Source organism: Paramormyrops kingsleyae, chromosome 19 (assembly GCF_048594095.1).
Source record: "Paramormyrops kingsleyae isolate MSU_618 chromosome 19, PKINGS_0.4, whole genome shotgun sequence".
NCBI lineage: Eukaryota > Metazoa > Chordata > Actinopteri > Osteoglossiformes > Mormyridae > Paramormyrops > Paramormyrops kingsleyae.
In genome coordinates this window covers 21,165,892-21,182,046 of record NC_132815.1, presented here as the reverse complement: position 1 = coordinate 21,182,046, position 16,155 = coordinate 21,165,892, and the positions used below count along the sequence as shown (strand labels likewise).

At 42.8% G+C, this 16,155-nt stretch overlaps 1 protein-coding gene across 4 annotated transcripts in view; it reads left to right on the top strand.

Moving 5' to 3' along the window:
- The first annotated feature begins 11,972 nt into the window (after positions 1-11,972).
- Positions 11,973-16,155, top strand: part of LOC111859963 (syntaxin-binding protein 6) — a 46,293-nt gene continuing 42,110 nt past the window's right edge. For 2 of the 4 annotated variants that reach the window (XM_023843175.2, XM_023843172.2), the window contains exon 1: positions 12,216-12,466. The gene's annotated coding sequence lies outside the window, so the exon portion shown is untranslated. Of the gene's footprint in view, positions 12,186-12,215; positions 12,467-16,155 lie in introns of those variants that run through there. The other 2 variants (XM_023843174.2, XM_023843176.2) reach the window with 2 other exon arrangements.

Sequence of the window (16,155 nt, the reverse complement as noted above, 5' to 3'; positions counted from 1 at the left end):
AACATCTGCAGTTCTCTATTACAAAACATTCGGTGTCTCTCCTTTAGTCTTAAGTAGGTCACCAGTCCCGCCTATTAATGAAGGTTACATTCCTCACCTCCTGAGGAAGAACAGAACATGAAAAATGTTTGTAAGGTCTGACACTCTGAGTCATGCATCCATCTCAGATTAGACCTTGAGTCTTTAGGCCCAGAGCGAAGCTATGAACTTGAGACATCTACTATATCTCCTGCTATTTGAAGTCCACATTTTATCACCCTCTTTAAAATACCTGGAAAATGTATTCCATATGTCACGTTGTGCGGTTCTGCTCAGCCATTTGCTGTCGGCAGCGTTGTGTGGTGGGCTAAGAGGAATGTGGCTCTCGTGGAGGCCGGCTACATGTTGGGGGTCCTGCTTTGCTCATCACACAACGTTTGTGGCCTTGAAGATGTACCTTTGATAATAAGATGGTACCAAGGCTGCGAAAAATGGACCATTTGTGCCCGGAGCTTATCTCCATATTTCTCTAATAGTCTTGACAATAATATTGATCAAAAGCTGAAGATTTCCCCAGCTGGGATGGAAAAACCGATCAGGGTCCGACCGGCTCGGAATAAACTCCAGCGTAAGGCGTCTTCCCATGATGCACTTGGTGCTCTGTGCCGGAGCCTCTGCAGTCATTTTTCTACCCCTGTTTACTGTATCGATTGCCCTCGGTGGACTGTGTCCCTGCCTGAGTACTATGAGATGAAGCACGAGCGAGGCTGGGTGGGGGGGTTTCCACTCTCTTCAGCTGTATATGTATTGGGGGGTTGACTAGGTGTGCCTTAAAAAGAATGTTTAAAAGTCACTGTCTTCACATGATCTGATCTGTGCCGCCTGTCATTCTGGTGCTGCGTCTCAGAATTCTGGTTTCTTACTCTGAGGATACAGCTGTCACTGTAAAATCTTGTCCCTGTTCATCCTTAAAGGATTTAAACTTCATGTCAGTATATTCATAGACTCACAGAATCTGATAAATTTAAATGGCAGCCAATCAGTCCTTCCTGTCACTTTTGTGGGTGTATCAGCCAGTCAGTGCCTTCCTGTCACTCTTGTGGGCATGTCAGCCAATCAGTGCCTTCCTGTCACTCTTGTAGGTGTATCAGCCAGTCAGTGCCTTCCTGTCACTCTTGTGGGCGTGTCAGCCAATCAATGCCTTCCTGTCTCTCTTGTGGGTGTGTCAACCAATCAGTGCCTTCCTGTCACTTTTGTGGGCATGTCAGGTAAGTAGCCAGAGGTGCAGCCCTCTCTGCAAGTATGTGGCTCTGAAAGGTGATTTTGTGTCATAAAATACATCCAGCCACTAATCCTCGCCCTTAATGACTCCGTCACTATTTAATTGTTTTCACCATCCAAGGATCCATTTCACTGACCGACCTGAAGATATTATGGCAAAGTCTGGATTTATAGCAATGTAGTAAAAATAAACTGCTGATTCCCCCATATGCGAGATTAAATGGTTCAAAAGGTTTATATGTATCAAATTGTGTACCGTATATATGCCGTAAAATATTCAGCCTGAAGGGATACTTTGCCATTTTCAGAATGAAATGGTACTTTTAGGGGTAATTATGCAGTACAGCATGAAGGTTGTTTATCTGTCACTGTAGATAAGGATCGCTTAGAATTATACTATACAGTATCCTGTGCGGATTGCCATTTTTACACAGTTTAATGTACAGAATATTTTCACTGTGGTGTTTTACATGTGATGCATAAAATACCAGACAGACTCCTGTTTCCTGCAGAGCAATGGATCACCTGCTTGCCTGCCTTCTTATACCAATTTAATTTGTCTGACTCACAGGGCAGTTTAATGCAACACAGTATTTCCATCAGCAAGCTGCCCCGCTGGGCTCCTTCGAGCCGTTGGTTCTGAGTGGGACATAATTTTGTGACCTGAAATAAATTGTGACTAGGCGCTCTGATTTATGTTTAAAAGAAGCTATCAATTTAGCCAGCTCCCTGGAAAGTGTGTGTTTTTTTGTGTGTTTCTACCTGGCTATTCAACATTGCTATAAATCAGATTCCGCAGGGCATCTCCAAGGACTCTAGGCACCTCTGTGTCAGCTGCGTGCACTTGGGGACGACTGTTTGGGTCATTTGCAAACAACTGGACAGAATTGCCTAAGAGCATGAAATGCACCAAGCAAACAGAAGCTAGTAGCGCTCAGGTAATGGCGGAATGATTGCTGCTGTACCCAGCGACCCTAAACACTGAATCTTCTCGCAGGACCACTTTCAGAAGCTCAGAAGAAACTGAAAACAAAATGTCTTTTTTTCACAGCTAAGTGATGCCAGTTGGTAATTCATTCTGAGACACCGAGAGTGAAAAAAATAAGGAAAACAATGGGATTATCTTTATGGCAGAAAACTAAACATCAGTTAATAGAATGGCACCTTGAGAAGACAGTGACAGGAATAACAACTAAGAATGCTGGAGTTCTTTAAAAGGCTTTACTCCACCTTCCTAGGTCTCTCAAAAGTCTAAGATCCTAATCCCCCCTCCCTGGGTGAAGCCTCCCTGCTCATACGCAGGGGGGGGGGGCATGCCCGGCTTTGCACACCCACTCTGAGATCCTTCACGACGAGGATGATCAGGCGGTTTCGTCACCTGTACGCTATCTGTTCTGTGCATCTGTCTATTTCTATACCCACCTGAAATTCCAGCTGCCCCCCCCGAGTTAGTATTTCTGCATCTGGGTCATTCATTTGAGTTATCATACATAACCAGGAGCATAACCGTGTTACTACAGCGCCTGCATGAATATAACCTGCAGCTAATGCGATGGCTTTTTAGCTGCAGGAATCTTCGCACCTGTCTGTGTTTTTCCTGGACGGTGGCCCGTGTGTGTAAAGGTCTGGATCGTTCCCCCAGCTGTGCGGTCTGTTCCTTCAGCCAGCTTCCCATGCTCACGGATTCTCCCTCAGGCATCTCTGCTCTCCCATATCCTGCCAACGCCACCCTGACCTTCGCTTGGATTTGATGTACTGGGATGATTTACACACCTGCTTTAGGCTTTTGCCTGTGGATTTACTTTATCAAGTGCAAACACCTTTTTATTCCAGTCCTCTGTTAATTATACTTTCTTTGTGCCATAAAAATAGCAGAAACTGTGTTTCGGGGACCTTAGCTGTTTATCTACAATCTCATGGAAAAATGTGAGGGACATTATGTGTTGCGGAATGTCAGTTGCAGAGCTAGACATCTCCACATATAAAACAGATGTTTTTCCCCTGAGGCTGTCTGAAAACACACTGGTACGCCTGTAGAGGGTGGCATTTAGGTCTTGGTGTGCTCTAGGTGCCGTGACTGTCAGATGGAAGTAGCACGCAGCCACCGGCTTTTGCAGGGGAGTTCTGCGGCGCGCGTGAAGTTAGCTATTCCTGAAAAGATCACTGGCCTCCTGCCCCCGCCCCCACATGAGCAGCCTCTGTGTATAATCTGTGCTTTACCTGATGTCCTAGAGAAATCCTGTAACCCTGTGGTCACCAACATGAGGCCGCAGACCGGCAGAGATGGGTTACGTGCGGTGCTGGTGGCTCCTTCACAAAGGGGTTTACGGAGCCCAGATCCGACTGATGTAGCCCTTTAATGAGGTTACCCAACAGGCTGAGTGTCTTTGTCATCACACTCAGAACCTGCCAGCAGGAACAGCCATTTAAAATCTGCTGATAAATTATGGAAAGCCTTGCTAGGTTACTCTACGGAAACCTTGGCCATAGATGCCTGAGATTTACTGCGTACCTTAATCTGTGTCCTGGGTTTGATGGTGGTTAGACCCTTCCAGGTGGTGGAGCGAGGTGGGGGGGGACAAAAGCTGCTCAGTGCTTCAGCATGTGGCTGTGAGGCTTCGCAAAGTCCCCATGAATTCTGCATGCGTTTCGGATGGGTGCTTCTGTGTCCTGCTTGTTTACCATGTCATATGTTTGGCAGCGGATGTGCGGCTTCAGAGAAGACCCTTAAACAGGACCCTCTAATCATCAGAAAGCCAATGACCTCCTTATCTTCATTCACCTGGTCCACCTCTCTTGTTCCCCTCAGGGGGATCCCACAACTGGGGGGGGGGGGGGAGGGGCAGGAGGGTACAGGGACTAAATAAAGAAAACAGTAAGTTTCACATTCAGCTTTATAGGTTTTGTTGATTGGATTACATTTTTAAAATTCATTGTTTGAAGCTATGGTTTTTAAATGGGTAACTGAATTATAAAATGCTTCAATGTGTAGACCTTAAGCTGAATATCTGGCAATAAGACCCTTATTGGCAGAGATTGGTTGCTAAAGGTTTCTAAACTACCGCCGAATCATTGTTGAACATGTAGGGTGTTTCATGGGAATTAAAATGCAAAGTGGCATTTAAAACGATTGAATTTGTATTGCATTTAAAATAATAATTTTTTTCTGCATTAGTAAAATGCATAACTGCCAAATGTGCTTCATTTAAACACTGCAGGATAATTGCAAATATAAAACAAAATAGTCATGCATGGTTGGCTTTATAACTGGTGCAAGAAATAATTGTATTGGAGCAGCACTGTAAAGGTGCACATTTTTGTTATATAGAAGCCATTGTGAAAACATCTGCTTACATTTTTCTGTGACAATGTGATGAAAACAAGTGGAAATCCTGGCCGATGGCAGTTGGGGTCTTCAGTGGTAGCTGACAAAGACCAGGATTTGTTTCCATCCGAGCTGGAAAGGCCATTGTTGGCGCAGAAGCTCCTGCAGGGAACTACTTGTGCTTTCTTGCGGAAACTTGGATGACTGACCCCATCTCCGGATGGTCCAGTGTCTGCATCTGTGATGATGGCGTTATGAAAATCAGGACCTGATTGTGTGGTTTTCCTGTTGCAGATATTGACTCCCCAGAGCAAAGATAACAATTGCTCTTTACAGATATTTCCAATCCATTCAATGTTTCTCATGCAGTGAAATCATACTACAAATAAACAAATAAAATACAAATAAAATCTTGGTTTTAAAATTTTGTATTTCATCCTGTTGCCCAAACAGGAACACAAAAACAGAGCAAATTTTTATAAAATAAAAAACAACAAAAAAAAAAACTTTGTATTGATAATGTAGTCATTTTGGTGCAATTATGTATAAATAGTACCTTAACCATAAATGGCTTGAAAAGTATAATTTTTTTATCAAGTTATCCCGAAACATAAATAACAATGTTATGTTATTTTTAGCTTCAGTGTAACCAATCTAAAACATGTGTAAATGCAAATAGTGTAGCATGCAATATTTGGTAATGCTTTACATTAACTGCACCTTCATAATGCATTTATATTACATTCATAAAATGTTCAGTACACCTTCATAATGTATTCATTAAGTATTCAGAAATCATTAATAAACATCATGCATGTATGCCTTACCATCCTGACATCCTAACATTATAATTGTACAATCATGTAATGTTTGTTATTAATGTATATTAAAGCTGTTAAGGGATGTTAGGATGTTAAGGTGTACTTGCATGCTGCTTATGAATGTTCTATGAATGCATTATGAAGGTGCACTGAATGTTCTATGAATGCATTATGAAGGTGCATTTAATATAAAGCATTTTTTATATTTACCATGTAAAACCTGCAAGCGACTATGTAAAATGAAGGTCAATAAAGTCATGACTTGGAGCTATGGTCACGTTAGAGCTGAATGTTTCAGAGAGAAGGAGGTGCTGCTGATGACCTGGCCTGAAGGACCGCGGTTCTGACAGGGCACTGTGCAGGTCATGTGACAGGAAGAGCTCTCTCTAGCTGACAGGTGTCACCATGTCAGTCTGCTGTGTCTGTCTTGGGGTTGGGAAGTATTTTCTGTTAAGATCAATAGAGTTGCAAATATTCTGTGAAACGTGTAAGAATTTACAAAGAACAGTTATATTTATAAGATACTGAAAACATTGCTTTTATTTTAATTATTCTCAAAAGGCACGGAATGTCAGAAATGTATGGGGTGTATTTTTTTTATTGATTTTGTTTTCATACCGACAAAGGATTCTGTGTTCTCCCATCTCAGGAATTTAGGGCAGAGCAATCTTACTCAACAGGACAGTACATAAACTGAGGGGAGTGTCCTGATTAGTGGATTATTTTTGAAGCAGCGGTCTGTATTTCAGATATGGGTTATACCAGTTTCATCCTGCAGAGGGCGATGTGGAGCTACCTTTACAGTCCAGGTACAGAAGTGGTATTAGGAGTCATTCTGTGAAAAACCATTGAGAGTGTGTGTCAGTGAGTGCGGCAGCATGGTGAATTCCGTTGGCTTGTTCCCTCTTCCAAACCACCTCTAGCCTTAATCACATTTAAGAAGGGGTGCAGGACCTCTTGGTCCAGGCCTTGAAACTTCTCCCAGTTGATGGCAAATTAATGGGAAAGTAAAACAGACTGAGGTCAGAGTGCTCAGCCTCAAAGCTATCGAGCAAAGCCAGGAGTTTGTCTTGGGTCCAGCTCACAGATTATCTTCAAGCTGCACCAGACTTCCGTCCATACGTTCTTCGACGGACCTAAAACTGAGTTCTGATCTTTTTCCAGCAAAAACAAACTTCCAGGCCTGGAAGAAGAGCTTCCTTCCGGGTGCTGAGTCCCCGTCACTTCATCCGTCAGTGTGAGCAGAGGTATCGATGGCGTCTGTTGGAACACCTCTCCGGAAAACGTGCTGAAACCAGGCCAGACGGAGTGGGTGGGTGGCCACTTACTTATATTTTTTTTTAGATCACTGACTAGCAAGCTAATCTCTCACATGAATAATGAGACTCATCCTGGAGGGATATGGGCTGTGTTTCCATCCCGCTGAGTTTTGTTTCCTCTGTCTGATCATCTCTGTCCTTTCATGGAGGGCTGGACACGCCCCCCGTCCATTGTTCCGCTACACCTGGAGGGACGCCAGCGCCGCCTGTTAATTAAAGCCGCTGCAGCAGAGTCATTTCCCGCGTCTCCTTTCCCAATTTCTCCCGCTGCACTTTCTCCCGGGTACCTCGTCTCTTCAGCGCTCTCTCCACCCGGCACCTTAAATGTCAGCTCTGTTAAGGCAGCACAAACTCCCAGAATCCCACACAGAGACAGAGATCAGGGAATGGTGACAAAAACAGAACTATGGTTATTCAAGCTGTGAGTCACTTACATACAAATATCACATCCAGCATCTGTGACTGACATCCATCTATCTATCTATCTATCTATCTATCTATCTATCTATCTATCTATCTATCTATCTATCTATCTATCTATCTATGTCTGTCTGTCTGTCTGTCTGTCTGTCTGTCTGTCTGTCTGTCTGTCTGTCTGTCTGTCTGTCTGTCTGTCTGTCTGTCTGTCTGTCTGTCTAATCACCTGTACTTTGCCAAAGCATGCAGATTAACAGCACGGACTGGTTTGAATGGTTACTTACACTGGTTTCCCTGCAGTGGTCATTCTCCTGGACAGCTTCAGTAAAATGCAGAGCTGCATGCAAAAGCTTTGACTCTGCAATCGCTATAGGGCTTAATTCGCATGTAGAGATCCCCCACCACCATTCAAGTAAATATATAAATTACACCTCAACCTGTGTTTGGACCAAACTTACTGCTGGTACAACAGCTCTCTTTTTCTCCTGTAGCGACTCCCCCTCAGGTGCCAGACCTGAAGAGCCCTGTGACTCTTGAAACACCCCCCCCCCCCCATCTCATTAATGAGGCAGCACTGGCCTCAGATCAGCCCTCTGCTGAATTCTTAAGCAGATATTATGAATTTCTAGGCGATTCAGTAATAATTAGTGTAGCTATATGCCCAGGAACCAGTATTATTATCAGGACTGTAAGCTTCATTAATTCATATCGAAGAATGATTGAATATATTGAGAATTAATTTCTGCATAATTAATGAGTCACAGGTGGGATGGCGGACATGATTTCGCAAACACCGCAGCACGGAGAGGTCCGAGTCCCCAGCCACCGCCCGCCGGGATTCACGTCACCCTCATGTCGCCTTTCCCCATGTCCCTCCACTCACGCCCAAAGAAAAAGCTGCCTTCCTCAGTAACCATGGTTTCTTGGCCATATTCTGGGGCATTTTACTCCAGAAAACCAGAAGCAAAGAGATAAGCAGAGAGCGACCCCGACTCCTGCCAACGTGATCCTCCCCACCCACAGCCATAAAATCCTCCTCCGTTACACTAAAAGTCTGCTGCTGACTGTTCTAAATGCACATCACTCATTACTCTTATCTTAAATATATTTCTAGCATAACAAAATTCTATCTTTTAGGATATTTTATTTGTGTACAGTGTAGTTTTTAATCTTGTTTGCACTAGATTTGCTGTTTTATCACCTTTGTACCTTGTCTGTCTGGCATTATATGTATGTTCATCTTTGCATCATGTTCTTGCTGCAGAATTTCCTCGAGATCAATGGTCAACTTTAATCTTAAATTTAAGATCAGCAATTGGATATTCATTCTGAAATAATAGGGGATAATCATGTTAATCAATCAATTAAAACATTTAACATAGTACTTAGTTGTTAGATAATCAACAAAATCCTCAAAATGCAGTTTTTTGTCATTAGTGGAGTTTATGCCAAAACCTGTGGCTTCTTCTGTAGCGTTACATGGAACAAAAATATTTATAAATTTCACATAAAGCAGTAAAGAACCACTTGACTTGTGCGTTGTGACCTTGCGCTGGTCCTGCATCTTCAGGGAGGACTTCTGATGGCTTAGTGTGTGACTCCCAGGTTTCTCAACCACGAGTCTGACAGGGAATCCAAAAAGACTCAAAATTGGGGTGAAAATGGTGGTGAGTGGACTCCCCAAGGAAACAGGTGTTATAATTTCCCTGTGGGTAAGTCAGGCTCGACATTGTTTATAAGAGTGAACTCATTTTTTCTTGCAACATTGCACGTTCTTTCTTTTTATTTATTTATTTCTTTGTTTCCAGTCGAGATATGAGATGGAATCCAGAGATTCCACTCCCTCCTGTGGCTCCAGTTGAATTAAACCTGAAAATGGAATTGGATCCTTTGGGAGACTTTGCTATTGATCTGCTACATTAGCAAGATCTGAAGCTTATCTGATAGCAGAATAACAAAGGTTTGTGCCAGAGGACATCTGTTTCTGTGTGTGTGTGTGGTCTTGTATGTATGTGTGTGTGTGTGTGTGTGTATGTATGTCTGTGTATGTATGTGTGTGTGTGTATGTATGTCTGTGTATGTATGTGTGTCTGTGTGTATGTATGTGTGTGTGTGTGTGTGTGTGCACGTGTGTGTGTGTGTGTAATGGGAGGCCTTCAAATCTGAACAGGGTCTGCAAAAAGGCACAGATGGTCTTTGCTAAATGTTGTACAGCCTAACAGGTGATAAAATTCCATTAATGCCATCACTTCTACTTCTTGCAGTTGTGTGTGTGTGTGTATGTGTGTCGGGGGGGTTCTGAGGAGAAACAAAACGGCATTGTCTGAGAAAGCTTAGCTATGTTGCAAATAACTGCAGTAATAACTATAGTATTATTATGAAATTGGATACAAGAATCCCCATTGTCCTAAAACAGCGGATTTTTTACAAAACAACGGCTTCGCTCCCCTTCCAGTCTGCCGGAAATTAAGTGCCTTAAGATTAATCCCGCTGTGCTTTAAATCACATTTTTAAACTATCCAAGTAAATCTGACGACTGTGGGCTGTTAAGTGGTTGTGCAATTATGGTAGACTGTGACAACGCATAAAATTCAGCCATGTAAATAATTCCTAAGAAACTTTTCATGACGTTAAATCCGCATATAATTCACTGCATACCCTAAATAATAACAGATGTTCCTTTCGTTATGCCACTTATGCAATACGTACTGTTTTGATTATACGCAGACCAGTTCATATCATAAATCGGCATTCGTTTATATATTTAACTGTCGTTTCATTTTCCAGCAGTTAAATTCGAACCGTCTTTAAGGTTTCATGCAGTATTTTCTGCAGTCATGTCTACAGAATAATATATTTTATTAATACTTAATAAAATTAGACTTTATTCACAATTTGAATAAAAAGCACCATATATTGCTTTCCACTAAATGCATGTAAATTACCCGGTTCATGGCCTTTCCTACATATCCTCAGGTCTACAGTCTCACGGTTCTAATCATTCCGTTCTCCCAAGGTTGTTCATATGCACATTTGAAATGAGCCGTAAAATTGGTCAATACATATTTGATTCAGACATTTATTATTTAGAGTCTAGTCTTAATGGTTTTTTAATCATTGGTGTCCTTGGGCCACGCATATCGGGATGAGAGGTAAATTAAATTGTCTTCAGTCGCGGAAACGCTTCTGACAGCTAAAGCTCCCTGTCATCGCGCTGGATAGACGGCACAGTTGTGGGACTGGAAATCCACTTTAGACACGGGGGTGCCAGCCAGATTGAAGGATGTATCGCGACAATAAAACCTACCTTCACAACAGATTTAGGGTCAGTGAAGTTCATAGTAATTTACATGACAGATATATCACTGCACTCCGGAACAAATGAGAGACCGGTTTGGGTTACTCTGGGGATGAAATCCAATCCGCCTTTTTAAAGTCGGAGATTAATCGTTATGAAATGCACATGCGATTTTATTCAAGTAGTTTTGTCAATACTGAAGGGTATAGCTATATGACTTGTTTTCTTACTGAGATTCATTTGTTTCACGTTGAAACACTTCTCTGCTTTCTGAAGCCCAAACATTTGCAAGACATTTACTTCATTGGGCTGTTACGCTCCAAGAAAGACTTGCCTGATATTGAAGTGAACTTGCCAAAGATTTATCTCTATAGTCAATAATTTACACCATCTACAAACTAAACAAAGGTTTAAAAAATATACAAGAATGAAAGTCCACGTTGTTAAATCTGACCAAAGTGATTTAAAAAAAACATATTATTTAACCCACGCAGAGCACAGAATTAGACGTGTCACACTAGTCAGGATTTTCCCCTCTCTTATCCATCGTATTACAGCACATAAAACCGCAAGGTGAGTGACGTGTCCTGGATCACGGAAGCTCCGGAGAGACCCGAGGAATCCCGTCTAAGTGTTCAAAGGGGCGCCCAGCAGGAAAATGAACTCTTTTTGTTTCACGAAGAAATCACAAACAGAGGGAGGGAGTGTTTCGCTGAAGTTCTAAAAGGACCCTGGAGTACAGGTTTAAAGGCTGGCAAGTTCTGAAGCGTTTTTGCCAATTCCTCAATAGCTGCAGATTTTATAACCACGCGGAAAGTATAATAACTGAACATATATGTTGTCAAATTTCTGGACAAGAAAAAAATGATTAAGCTGTCCGGGTGACAATAACAGTACATCTATGTCGTAATGCGATTTTCAGATACTCTTATGATTGATTGCATTGAGATGGTGTAATTATATGTATGTAATTTAATATAGATTAATAAACGCAGATCCTGAAGTTACCTGCAGTATGACGCATTAGTCCCAGCTATATGTCATGACCACATCCTAGACTGCGTGTCCTCACGTACGTAACGACGCTCATACTTCTGGATGCCGCAGTGGCAGATGTGACCAGACAGACACTTTCTGCATCAGTTTAAAATTTCTGTTGTGCTGTCAGGGGGGTGAACATCTACTAATACCCATGTGTCAGTTAAAATGTCAGTCATCTGGTGTGCAGGATAAAGCAAAGACGAAAACGTCACAGTTGGTGTATATTAAGAAGCGCAACCTCAGATTTAATTCTGGTTTTTAAGGTATCGACCTCGTAGTAGGCTACGTATCTATAAAATGTAGCAAACCATTTAAAAGGTGTTGGGAAATGAACTTAAATAATGACAGTAATTTAGACTTCTGGGCATACGGATAAATGACAGCTTACATTTTCACATGTAACTTCGTGGCTTTGCCAGTTACATTCGGGAAAACATATCTGCGGCTATTCAGAAGCGCATGATTACACTTAAAGTGTCGCGAGAAACACTCGCGGATTTAAACTTAATGAAAGATTAGATAGAGAACAAACTTGACACAGGAAGTTTCGATCAACAGCTTCGCGAATGTAGGTTTTAATTACCCTTTTATATCTGGCAATGAAAAAGGGCTCAAGTAGACTCCAATAATCCTCAAACTATTGTTTGATTGAGACTGTGAGCTGGAAAGGGAGACCGACGGGAGACCAATGAGAAAGGAGAGGCGTAAGTGGCCCTTAACGCACGTCACCCGCTAGTCTTTAGTACAGAGTCCTCTCCGGCGACACGGGAGTGGGGAAGTTTGCGTGGAGCTACTGTTAAAAATACAGGCGGAAGCGGTGGGGGGGGGGAGCACCTTGCATGCGAAAGCGAAATGATCCGCGGCAGATGACACGATCACTTCGGCGCACACACGTTGGTGGGCTTCACGGAGCCAGTACAGCCGTCGAGATCCAGACCCTTTTCCACGTGGAAGTGCACCAGTACAGTCGGGAGAGTGTCAAGCGGTAAGCTCCGCGTCCTTTAACGCCTCCACACTTCTATGCAAGTTGTTAACGCTCTGATGCTCCGATCGGACGTGTTCCCGTAAGGTACCTGTGCAGATTTTGGTTGCGGGGAAATAATTGCCCGGCAGGTCTGCGCCAACCTTCGGACAGTAAGCTGAAAATGTTTTTCAGCTGGAGGCTTATTGAGCCTGGCAAAGATGTCAACATGGATTGCCATCCGCACCACGATCGCCTTATTTTTAGCCCCACAGATCCTCCGTTCGTTTTACCCGCGGAATTAATCATGCCCGGAATAATTAATAGTTAATCGTGCTTTTTAACTTGGTTATTCGCGTTCAATTGCGATTAAATGTAATGTTTGCCGTTGTGCAGACTGCTACATGGTCTGCGCAGACTGTCCGACCATATCAACACAGTAACACCCCAAGGTCCCACGATTCAGCATTGGAGTATCTGACAGTCAGTTCAAAGTAATTATTCTTTCACACGTCTTTCATTTTTGTTTCCTGTTGATTGAGTGCTCCTGGTTCGGCTTACGGTAGGGAAGACTGTACGGTGAAACTAGTTTTTCCACTGCACTCATTCTAAGACTTGCACACGCCAGCTTCTGTACGCACTGCACAGTGTTTGCATGTAGAGAGTAGGAAAATGTTGCAGTCTTTAGGTTGGCAAGTTTATAAATGTAGTCATCGTGGAGACGGTCCGTCGACATGTGCTGCTTTACTTACACGAACAATCTTGCCACTCCGTCTATGTCCCTTAATTTTGGTTTAATGCTGTGGCTTTGGCGGGCATAACACTTAATTTTGGCTTTTAACAGCAGCGCAAATGGTCGTTTTCATAATAATCTACTGTATAATACCGATCGTAGTAGGTGAGTCATGTTTCTACGGAACAAATGATACCAGAATTAATAATAGGGGTAATGATAAACTGCATATTACGCCCACCTGTTATTGGCATATTTTGAAAACCGATGACGTAACTGCATAAGCGAATGCTCCGTGAAATAGTACACTTCACATGTACACGCTTAAGTTGTGCGGGTGTGTATAATGCTTAAAGGGATTTCTGACAACGGCTGGTAGGTATTGCAACACCCCAAAAGTCTCAAAGAGTAGTATATACATCAGAAGTTGCCAGTTTTATAAGACTTAACGCAACCCACACACGCCGCATTACCTCACGTTTTATATAAACCCCCTTGAGGTTTGATTGCGAGTCTCTGTGACCTTTTAACTTGTTTCACATTGCCTACATTTTAACTCCGGCTACTCCATAAGCTGAAAGGTTAGTGCTCTGAAAACTTGCAGTGGAGGGCGTGTGCACTGGGCTCCTGGATGTTTGGGTGTGTGTGTGTGGCCTCCCATTTCCACTGTGCAGATGGTGACACTGGCATGTGCTTCCTTGTAGGCCGTCATACTTGTCCGCCAGTTTCAGGGCAGTGTTGCATTTTGTATTGGCCATTTTTTGTGTACTGTTGAGTTAATAAAATCCAATTGTTCTTTGAATGTGTTTTGGTTTGAGGGGATGTTCCCCAGGGTACTTTTAGGCTCTTAAGTCTAATTTGGAAACTAAAGCTGTGTGAATAGGCATGTTTAATGGTGTGGGTAGATGGCTGTGACTGGCTAGCTTTCCAGCAGTGTCTTGTTGCTGTGCTGTGACGACATTTGTCATTTTCCAAGAATTCATACTTCTGAGTCACATTTGAAATGCACTGGTATTTCTCTGTCTTACTGCATTTTTGGTAAGTGCCCTTGGATTCCTATCGTGGTGATTGTGAAATGATCGCATGGCGTTTGCATTGGGCTTGGTCAGGTGTGCATGAAGTTCAGGTGCCTCGTGTTTAAAAAAAGTCTCTTTGATAAATCTGAGTAAGTCAGTGACAGAGCCATATCCACAGACCCTAAGATACAGTTGAGCATAATGGTTTTCAGAAACCCAGCCCTATAAAGATGTCCGACTCTCTGTATGACCCTGTAAAAATGAAATATGTTTTATTCTCTTCTCAAGTGTACAGGCTACTCGTGTCCTTGCACAGATACAGTATTTGGCCAATACTGAACTGTAATGTCCAGCGTATGGGGTATTATGGTCTAGCATGTTTAAGAGGTAATGAAGTGAACTGTAAGGGTAGTTTTATTTGCATTCAGTCCCCTGGGGCTGGAATGGTTTAATATTTGTCAGTAGAGTTTGTGAGCCTGTTTGGGTCTGATACCCTTTCCAGGTTTGTGTTCCTGTTGATAATGAGATTATTCTAAGAATTAAACTGGAACACGGTCTACATGTTTGGCAAATATGTTGACATGTTTGTGTCTGGAACAAGGGCCAGGCTGAGAGCTGGGGGGTAAAATAATTTGGATAAAGCCTGGTATTTTTTTTTGTTTGGGTGGGGGGCTGTTAGAATTCTTTGCGTTTCTCATTAGAGCCGGGGGGTTGTTACTTGAGGCTGAAATGGCCCACTGGAGCTTCCAGTTTGACATGGTTGTATATATGGGCTTAAAACCCACAAGCTTCTGTGGCTATCAGGTATTGGCTCCCCTGTGACGCTGTGTAATGGAGAATGGAGTACGGCAGTCGATATTTCACAGCTTTTATGTTTTCTTATAGACTGTAAATTATGTTCTTTCACGCCGTGAACTTTAATGACATGAAATCCTTCTTTAGCTTCACTCTACCTTGATTTTTGCTAAACTACCCTTTGTAGATGTTTTCTCAGTCATTCATAACAGCAGCTACATGGTTTAATGGGAGGAGGTGTCTTCCTGGTGGTAGATAGTGTTATTACACTCGGTGAAAGCCCCCTTTGGGGAAAGGTGTGTTGCTGATTAGTCGGGTAACTTTATGTTGTACGCCACTTTGGTAAACAGCTCTTCCGAACGTAAGTGCTCCTTTTAGAAGCTACGGTTTGTCTGTCTGATATCAAGTTCACTTGGGCCGAAATTGACCATAATAGCTGAAGCTACTAGCTTTTGTGGAAGCATGTCATCTGAACCTGGGAATGAGTGTATTTTTGTCCTTGGTTTGCCTTGCTCATGTGTCCTGAATAGCACCAGGTGGGAGGTGTCCTTCATGAAGGAACATTGATGCCTTTTTAAGATGGTGGTGTTTGTTCGTTCAGTCAGACAATCTCAGGCCATTCAGCAGAGCGGTCGTGGACTGGCCAGTTCTGCTGATGGTCCTGGCCTGTGATGAATGACTCATGGACCATCTTCCTGGAGGACATGGTGTTTCTTGCCAAGAGAACCATGTGTCCTTAATGGCTTTATGATTGAGGCCCTGGCCCATTATGTCCCACTGCCTCCAGTAGGATGAAATGCGGGGGAGAAGCCTGTATTTTAGACCCACCCCAGCTCAATTGCTGTTAAGGTGTATCTCTTGTTGCATTACCATGTAAGATCAGCTCTTCTGCAATTCTGTGTGACTGGTATGGTGTGCCGTCACTGGTAGTAATATGAATTTAACTGGTAGAGACTCTACGAAGATTTTCTTTTATCCTGTAATTTGTGGAAAGCTGGTTCTTGCTTCCCCAAGAAGGAAAAACATCATATTGTGAAGAAAATCAATCAAAAGCCCTCTGTTTCTTAGAAGATATAAGGTTGAGAAAGCAAACGACCAAAGAAGTGAGGCTTGCACTCCGCTGTCTGCATTTAACCTGCAGATATTTGCATAGCCCCCAAGTACTTTTC